The sequence below is a fragment of the Puma concolor genome, chromosome B1 (genome assembly GCF_028749965.1).
Source record: "Puma concolor isolate L17-30 chromosome B1, mPumCon1.1.hap2, whole genome shotgun sequence".
Lineage (NCBI taxonomy): Eukaryota > Metazoa > Chordata > Mammalia > Carnivora > Felidae > Puma > Puma concolor.
The window spans coordinates 148200963-148208497 of record NC_141670.1 but is presented as its reverse complement, the minus strand read 5'-3'; the positions used below and the strand labels follow the sequence as shown (position 1 = coordinate 148208497).

The following is a 7535-nucleotide window of genomic DNA, read 5'->3' as shown; positions in this document are numbered from 1 at the left end:
AAATCAAGATGAGAAGAAGACACCATTGGCTCAGATGCAAAGATAGAAACAGACATGAAAAAGAAGATGGGAGACATAAATTCCACAAGGAGATAAGAGTACACTTGAGAATTAAAATCTTCATGACACAAACTGACAGGAAATTATATATGGCAAAAGTCAAAGGTACTGTCAATGTATAGCTAATAAAGTTCTTCCAGGACAGAGAAGACAAAGGTAAAGAGAAAAAATTATCTGAGAGAGAAGATGAGAGAAAAGGGAAAAGGAGAGCAAAGACCCCACCTGTGAGGTACTACTGAGTCCTAAGGAAGGCCCCAGAAATTAATGAAATAGAATAATTAAAGTCCTTATAGGTTTATAAAAAACAAAAGAACTTTTCTAAGAAGAGGTCAGATTAGGAATGCTCTCCATTTATCAGACAAAACTGATGATAAAAAGTGACCTATCCCTAGATAAATTCTAGCAAAATCGTTTATATAAAAATTTACAAGGATAAATCTCTCTCTCTCCCTCCCTCTCTCTCCCTATTTCTCTCCCACCCCCCACCTCACCCCTCACTGTTCTCTCTCTCTCTCTACCCTCCCCCTCCTCTGTCTCTCATACACACACACATTCCCCAGACAGCCAGATGGAAAAGACAACAAAATTAATCTCACTCTAGACTAGGTAACACTATGTCTCCTAAACAACATTTCAGAAGTCAACCAAGTTGCATTTGCAGACCTGCCAAAAAGATATATTCCGGTAAGAAATCAATCATGTGAAGCCAATAGAGAAAAACTTCTTTTACTTTCATAAATGGACTGGATATGTACCATTCTTAAATAAATTACTCAAAAATGTCCTTTCAGCCAATCAAGGGATGAATTAAATGAAAACTCAAAAATAGGGAATTCAGGTTCCAAGGAGCTAGTTGTGAACAATAAAGTCTTAGTCATAAAGTTAGTTTAAAATAGTTGTGTTATTATAGTTAAAATAGTTACATAATGAATGAAAATGTGAAATAATATACTTTTAAAGATAATATGCATCAAATAAAATATTAGATTACTAACAATAATCTAGATTTATATTTACTGATTATCTTAATGACCAGAAAACAGAGAGAAAAAGAAAGCTGAAAGAGAGGTGCATGGGGTGAATAAATATCCTGTCCTATAGGGATGTTTATTTTATTTTTAGAAAAATGGAAGCTTAATTATATTTTTGGAAACTTCATGATAACCATAGACACAACTATGAGTAGACATCTTCCATATCACTCAAAAATAAAGAAGCAAACTCTTATACCTACATAAAAAGATGGAAAGTTGGCAATCAATGGCAATATAGAAGAGAAAACATATCAAGTACAAAGAGAAAAAACTTTAAGCTGTAAATTTTGATAATAAATATAAATATAATAACAAAGAGCTTCAACTCCTAGGTAAGTGGCATAGGCTTTGAGAGAAAAGTAAGAATAAGATCCAAATACATGTGTTTATAAGAAATAGGCACAAACCAAATGATACTTACTGGTTGAAATATATGTATTATTATCAGGTGAAAAAGAAGCCATGCAGAAAGCAAGACATTAGATTACAAAATAAAATTGATAAATAAAAAGAAATGAATTTTAATCAGATATTTGAACCTATCACTCTCCTTTATGGATTATATTAACAAGATAAGACCATATTTAAGGTCACAAGGAAGTTTGATAATATAAGTGATAATGTCAAATTCAAAATGATCAGATTCAAATATATATCCTAGAAACAGAATTATACCTCCTTTGCAAACATCCAGAGAACATACATAACTATTATGTACTTGGTCAGAAAAATTACTGACAAAATTCAAAGAGTAAAAACTATACAGGCCTTATTGTGTGATCACATTATATATATACATATATAAAGGTATATATATATATATATATATATATATATATATATATATATATATATATATATATATATATATATATATATATATAAAGGTAAAGGAACTAGAATAGCCCAAACATTTTGAAAATGAATAAAGTGTGACAAATCACATTACTTGATAAAACTTAACATATAGCCACATTAATTAAAATAATTAAGACAATGAAGAGGAGGGGAAAAATGTTAAGAGGTGAAGTCATGGAATGTTAGCCAGCATGCCTCAAGCAGGGGCTTTAGAGGGCATTCATGGTTTGTCTTGGCCTCTAGTGCCCCTGACATCTGCCATAAAAAGATCAGGCCCTGGGAAGCTGCTGGTCCCAGAATGAGCAACAGGTGGGGCAAAGCCAAACTCACCCTGAAGTTTGCAAAAGAGCTGCCTCAAGCTGACCTGCAGACCTGTTAAGGTGAATAAGGAATGTATATTGCTGAGCCACCTACATTTGGGGGTTGTACTGGTTCTTAGCCAGAGAAATGGAAGTGATTCTCCATGACCTCTATCCTGAAAGTACATAGGACAGAATAAACTTTTGCCATGAAAAGAAGGTTCAATTTGAAAAGAATAGTGTTCTACTGAAATATCAATTTGCCCCAACACCAAAGCTTGTCTTGAAGCAACCTACAAGGCTACTGATCTCTCTCTCTCTCTCTCTCTCTCTCTCTCTCTCACACACACACACACACACACACACACACACACACACACACACACACACATTGTTGGGTTGATTTGTGGACCAAAAAATTAAAATCAAAAGTGTGTTGCTGTAAAGTCCTATTATCTAATACGAAATCACTGACATTTCTTCTAATGTTTTGAGTCAAATCATGATGGAAAAACCTTTTTCTTTCATCACTCAACCGGATAAAACTACTTTACCTCTGTAAGGACAAAAGAACTCCTGTAAGAATTCTTATTTTGAGGGCCCCTTTTAGAAACTCCAAGGACTGTCAACATAATTTTTGACAACATATTTTTTTTTTTTGCCAAGGAACACTTAAACTGAAAGAAAATTCGGGAATTTTGTGCAAAATGGAGCACCTGTGATGCTTGGAAATGTATCTAGTTTTGTTGCTTTGGTAAAGAGAAGAGCAATCCATGACACTGGAATGCATTGCTATACAGATTAGCTTGCTCTGGTATCACAGACTTGGCCAATAACATTGAAAGAGGTCCTTTCTGCCACTGTAAAAGCTGTCAACTTCATTAGAGCCAGATCCCTGAAGCATGACTTTTTTAAGAAATTTGGTCAAGGGACACCCAGGACTCCAAGATGGCGTCGCCCGTACCAGTGAAAGAGAAGAAGCTCATGGATATGAAGCTAGGAGAGCTGCCAGGCTGGATACTGATGCGAGATTTCACCCCTAGAGGCATTGCTGGCGCATTTCAAAGAGGTTACTACCCATATTACAACAAGTATGTCAATGTGAAGAAAGGGAACGTTGCTGGGATTTCTATGGTACTGGCAGCTTATGTGCTTTTCAACTATTGTCGGTGTTACAAGGAACTCAAACATGAGCGGCTATGCAAGTACCACTGATGAGGGCCCAGTGTGGAGGCAAATTTGGCATTCCTGACCATGACCTTTGAATCCTTTCATAGCCTAATTCAGAATTAATGTCCAATAAAAGATGACTGATACTCAAAAAAAAAAAAAGAAATTTTGCCAAAAAGTAGAATAAGATTATATATTTTTTTAAGTGTACATTCATTGGCATTCCAGGGGACAAGTCAATGGACAAGATTAAACTCCAGTGTAAAAGAGAAAAATAAAACCCCACTCAGAACAATTTGAAAGAGAGATACTCATTCATTGCCTGGCTTCCTTGGCAAGTATTTTGGCCATGTGCATGAGGTAAATCTTCTCACCCAGGGCCATGCTTGCTGAAAAATCATGAGTAATTTTTGACCAAGATGCCAAGGAAAGTGCTTCACAGGATGAAGCTGAGACTGACAAATCATTGCCAAGTTCTCAGCAGGCAGAGTTGGAACCCCCCCCCCCAAGAACTTCTCTGAGGATTTCTTCAGTTTCTTGGACTTTAATACTGATATGGTAATCCCTTATCAGTAATTCATTGCTTGCTGACAGGGCATTAGCAGTGCAAATGTTATCAAAGACAATGCCATTGCCTTGAGAACTAAGTAAATGAAGTGACCAAATTCAACCTGAGCTGCCTTATTCTTATGTTCCAACAGCAGCTTACTCTAACCAAGTAAAGCAAAGTTTAGGAGCTTTAATTCTCTTTGCTTTTATATACATCTATGAGTCAGGACTTTCAGAAATTTTCACTTATAAAAAAAAAACACTAATATTCACCATCAATTCAACGCAAAGGATGACTTATATGTTGCTACGTCAAAGTCCACTATGCTACAGCAAACAATGTCAACCTTATTTTGGGAATGTACTACTCAGAATGAAAATTCACTTTTGGCTTTATTTACACAATTCAAATTTGTTTGCAAGTTTTTCTACTCAGAAGTCATCAATTTTTGCATGATATCCTTTCATTTCCAAAAGAATGCAAATGGGACTCCTGGGTGGCTCAGTCAGGTAAGCACTGACTCTTTGTATCTGCTCAGGACATGATCTTGCAGTCTTGAGATCGAGCCCCACATCGGGCTCTGCACTGACCATCAAGCCTGCTTGAGATTCTCTCTCCCTCTCTCTGTCCCTCCACTTGGGCACTCTCTCTCTCAAAATAAAAAAAATAAACATTAAAAAAAAAGAATGTATATGAACGTATATTCACACAAATTACTCCCACTTTATAGAGTGGAAATTTGAGAACAATACATTTGCATCGAAGTTGATGAGTCACTGGATTTCCCTAGAATACCATGTTTGCAGAGATAACACAGAGAATGAGTAAGTCCTGAGCACGTAGGTCATGTTCCAGTTTCAGGATTTGTTAGCAAATATCCCAGAGCTTAAAAATCCTCAGGATGGTCTAGACATAAAAAATTACAGAGGGAGTACATATAAATCTTACTATCATTACCTTAATCAAACTAGTTGTGGTGATTAATTTTATGTGTCAAACTGGCTGGGTCACAGAGTACCCAAATATTTGGTTAAACATATTTTGGGGTATGTCTATGAGGGTGTTTCTAAATGAGATCAGCATTTGAAATGGTAGACTGAGTAAAGCAGATTGCCATCTCCAGGATGGGTGGGGAATCACACAATCAACTGAGGGCCTGAATAAAACAAGAAAGACAAGGAAAGGAGAATTTGGTGTCTTAGTCTGACTGAGCTGGGATGTCCATCTTCTCCTACCCTCACTGAAACTTACACCTATAGCACTTCTGGGTCTTAAACCTTCAGACCCAGACTAGAACTACGCTGCCAGTTTCCTGGGGTTCCAGCAGATCATGGGACTTCATAGCCTCCATAATCCCGTGAGCCGATTCTCCATAATAAACCTCTTTATACCTGTATCCTATTGGTTCTGTTTCTCTGAAGAACCCTTACTAACATACCATCTTAAACCAAATGGGAAGGACTTCACTGAAGTATCAGAAATTGTTTAAAGCTAAAGGTCTGATCTGTGACCTGATTGTATAATAATATTTTTTAAATCTTCTTATAAGTTTAAAGAGAGTGTTTTGTATACTGTTTTGAGGAACACTGACTTTTTAACTCACTACGTTACAGGGCTAATTTGTATGACACTAGGGAATATATGACTACCCCTGACAACATCTACATCTAGACACTCTGAAGAAAACAATTCTGTCTTCTAGCATACAGACAGTATTTTCAACAACTACAAAAACTTCAAATTTGCCTGCCTGTGAAAAGCTTATATTGTGGTTAAAAGGACGTACATAGCTGATAGGTCTGAGATGGTCATCAAAGACTACCTACCCACTAAGTCCAAAGTCACAGTAGTGATCATGTTACCTCTAAAAGGGGAAGACAGCAATGAGAAACATCAAAGCAAAGAAAGAAATTCACATTCTTTTTTTTTTTTTTTTTTTAACGCTTATTTTTTTGGGACAGAGAGAGACAGAGCATGAACGGGGGAGGGGCAGAGAGAGAGGGAGACACAGAATCAGAAACAGGCTCCAGGCTCTGAGCCATCAGCCCAGAGCCCGACGCGGGGCTCGAACTCACGGACTGCGAGATCGTGACCTGGCTGAAGTCGGACGCTTAACCGACTGCGCCACCCAGGCGCCCCTCACATTCTTTACTGTAAGTTTGTATTGCTGTTTTCACAAAAAATAGCAAGCCATAAACCAAACAACTCATCAGAACTAGATTTGGGTTTATTCCCCTATATTTAGATTTATTATTTATTATCCCTATAATCCAGCTCTCCAAAGTAATGAGATATTACTATAAAATTAGGTTCAAGTTAATTGGTATAGATATTTCTAAATTTTTTTTAATGTTTATTTACTTTTAAGAGAGAGAGGAAGAGATAGAGTGCAATCGGGGTAGGGGCAGACAGCGAGGGAGACTCAGAATCGGAAGCAGGCTCCAGGCTCTGTGCTGTCAACACAGAACCCGATGTGGGGCTTGAACTCAGGAATCATGAGATCATGACCTGAGCTGAAGTCGGACTCTCAACTGACTGAGCCACCCAGGCGCCCTTTGGTATAGATTTTTCAAACGGACACAGTGACAGTACTTACAAAACAGTAGTTTGCTGATAGTGATGAGAGAATTTCTACAGAGATGATGGATTATCAAGTTTGTGATTGAAACTATATACGGTTTTGAAGATTATTGTATTCTAGGTTTTGAGTATAATCAAAATCCTGTGTTTCCGTTTTTGTTACATAGTATTATCTTCATTGAACACAAATTTCCATTAGAATTCTTACATTTTTCCTCTTTTGGCTCCATATGAATATCGAATGAAACATTCTCTTTTTTTAATATTTATTTATTTATTTTGAGAGACAGAGCAAGCAGGAGAGGGGCAGAGAGAGAGAGAGAGAGAGAAGCCCAAGCAGGTTCCACACTCAGTGTGGAGGCCCACACAGGGCTTTGTGTCACAACTGTGAGATCACAACCTGATTGGGTAGCAAGAATCAGTTGCTTAACAGAAGCTACCCAGGTACTCCACAAAATATCCTGATATATATTAGAATATTTGTGCTAAGTGTATGGAAGACAATGGCACAGGAATTCGTTCAAAATTATTTTTTGCTTTATATTTTGTACCAGTTATTTCAAAAAATAATTTGTTTTCACATACTTTTGCTAATTGTATAAGAATTCGTGTAAATGTACTTTATTTTGCTCTTTAATGTGCGTCAAATTTACTGAGATATTTCATTGCCTGCATAATCTATGTAGACTTTTAAACATTTATTGTATCTTGTGGATTGCTTTTTAGTCACCAAATTCATTGAGATAAAGTGCTAGAATGTGTACTATGTGTCCATTCATCGGACTCAATTTATCAGTAAATCCTTTCTATTTTATTGGCTGTTATGTGTCACTACAAATACATTTCTTTTGAACTGTGTGATTCTGTATTTTTGTACAATTTATCTAAAATTACTGCACACTCAGAACTTATGACTTACTACTGGACTCTGGTATACTGTACCATGTGCAATGTAATTCATTTCCAACAGGCCATATCCAAAGA

At 36.6% G+C, this 7535-nt stretch overlaps 1 pseudogene; it reads left to right on the top strand.

Moving 5' to 3' along the window:
- Nucleotides 1–3179: 3179 nt before the first annotated feature.
- Nucleotides 3180–3587, top strand: LOC112858514 (ATP synthase F(0) complex subunit f, mitochondrial pseudogene; annotated as a pseudogene).
- The last annotated feature ends 3948 nt before the right edge of the window (nt 3588–7535 follow it).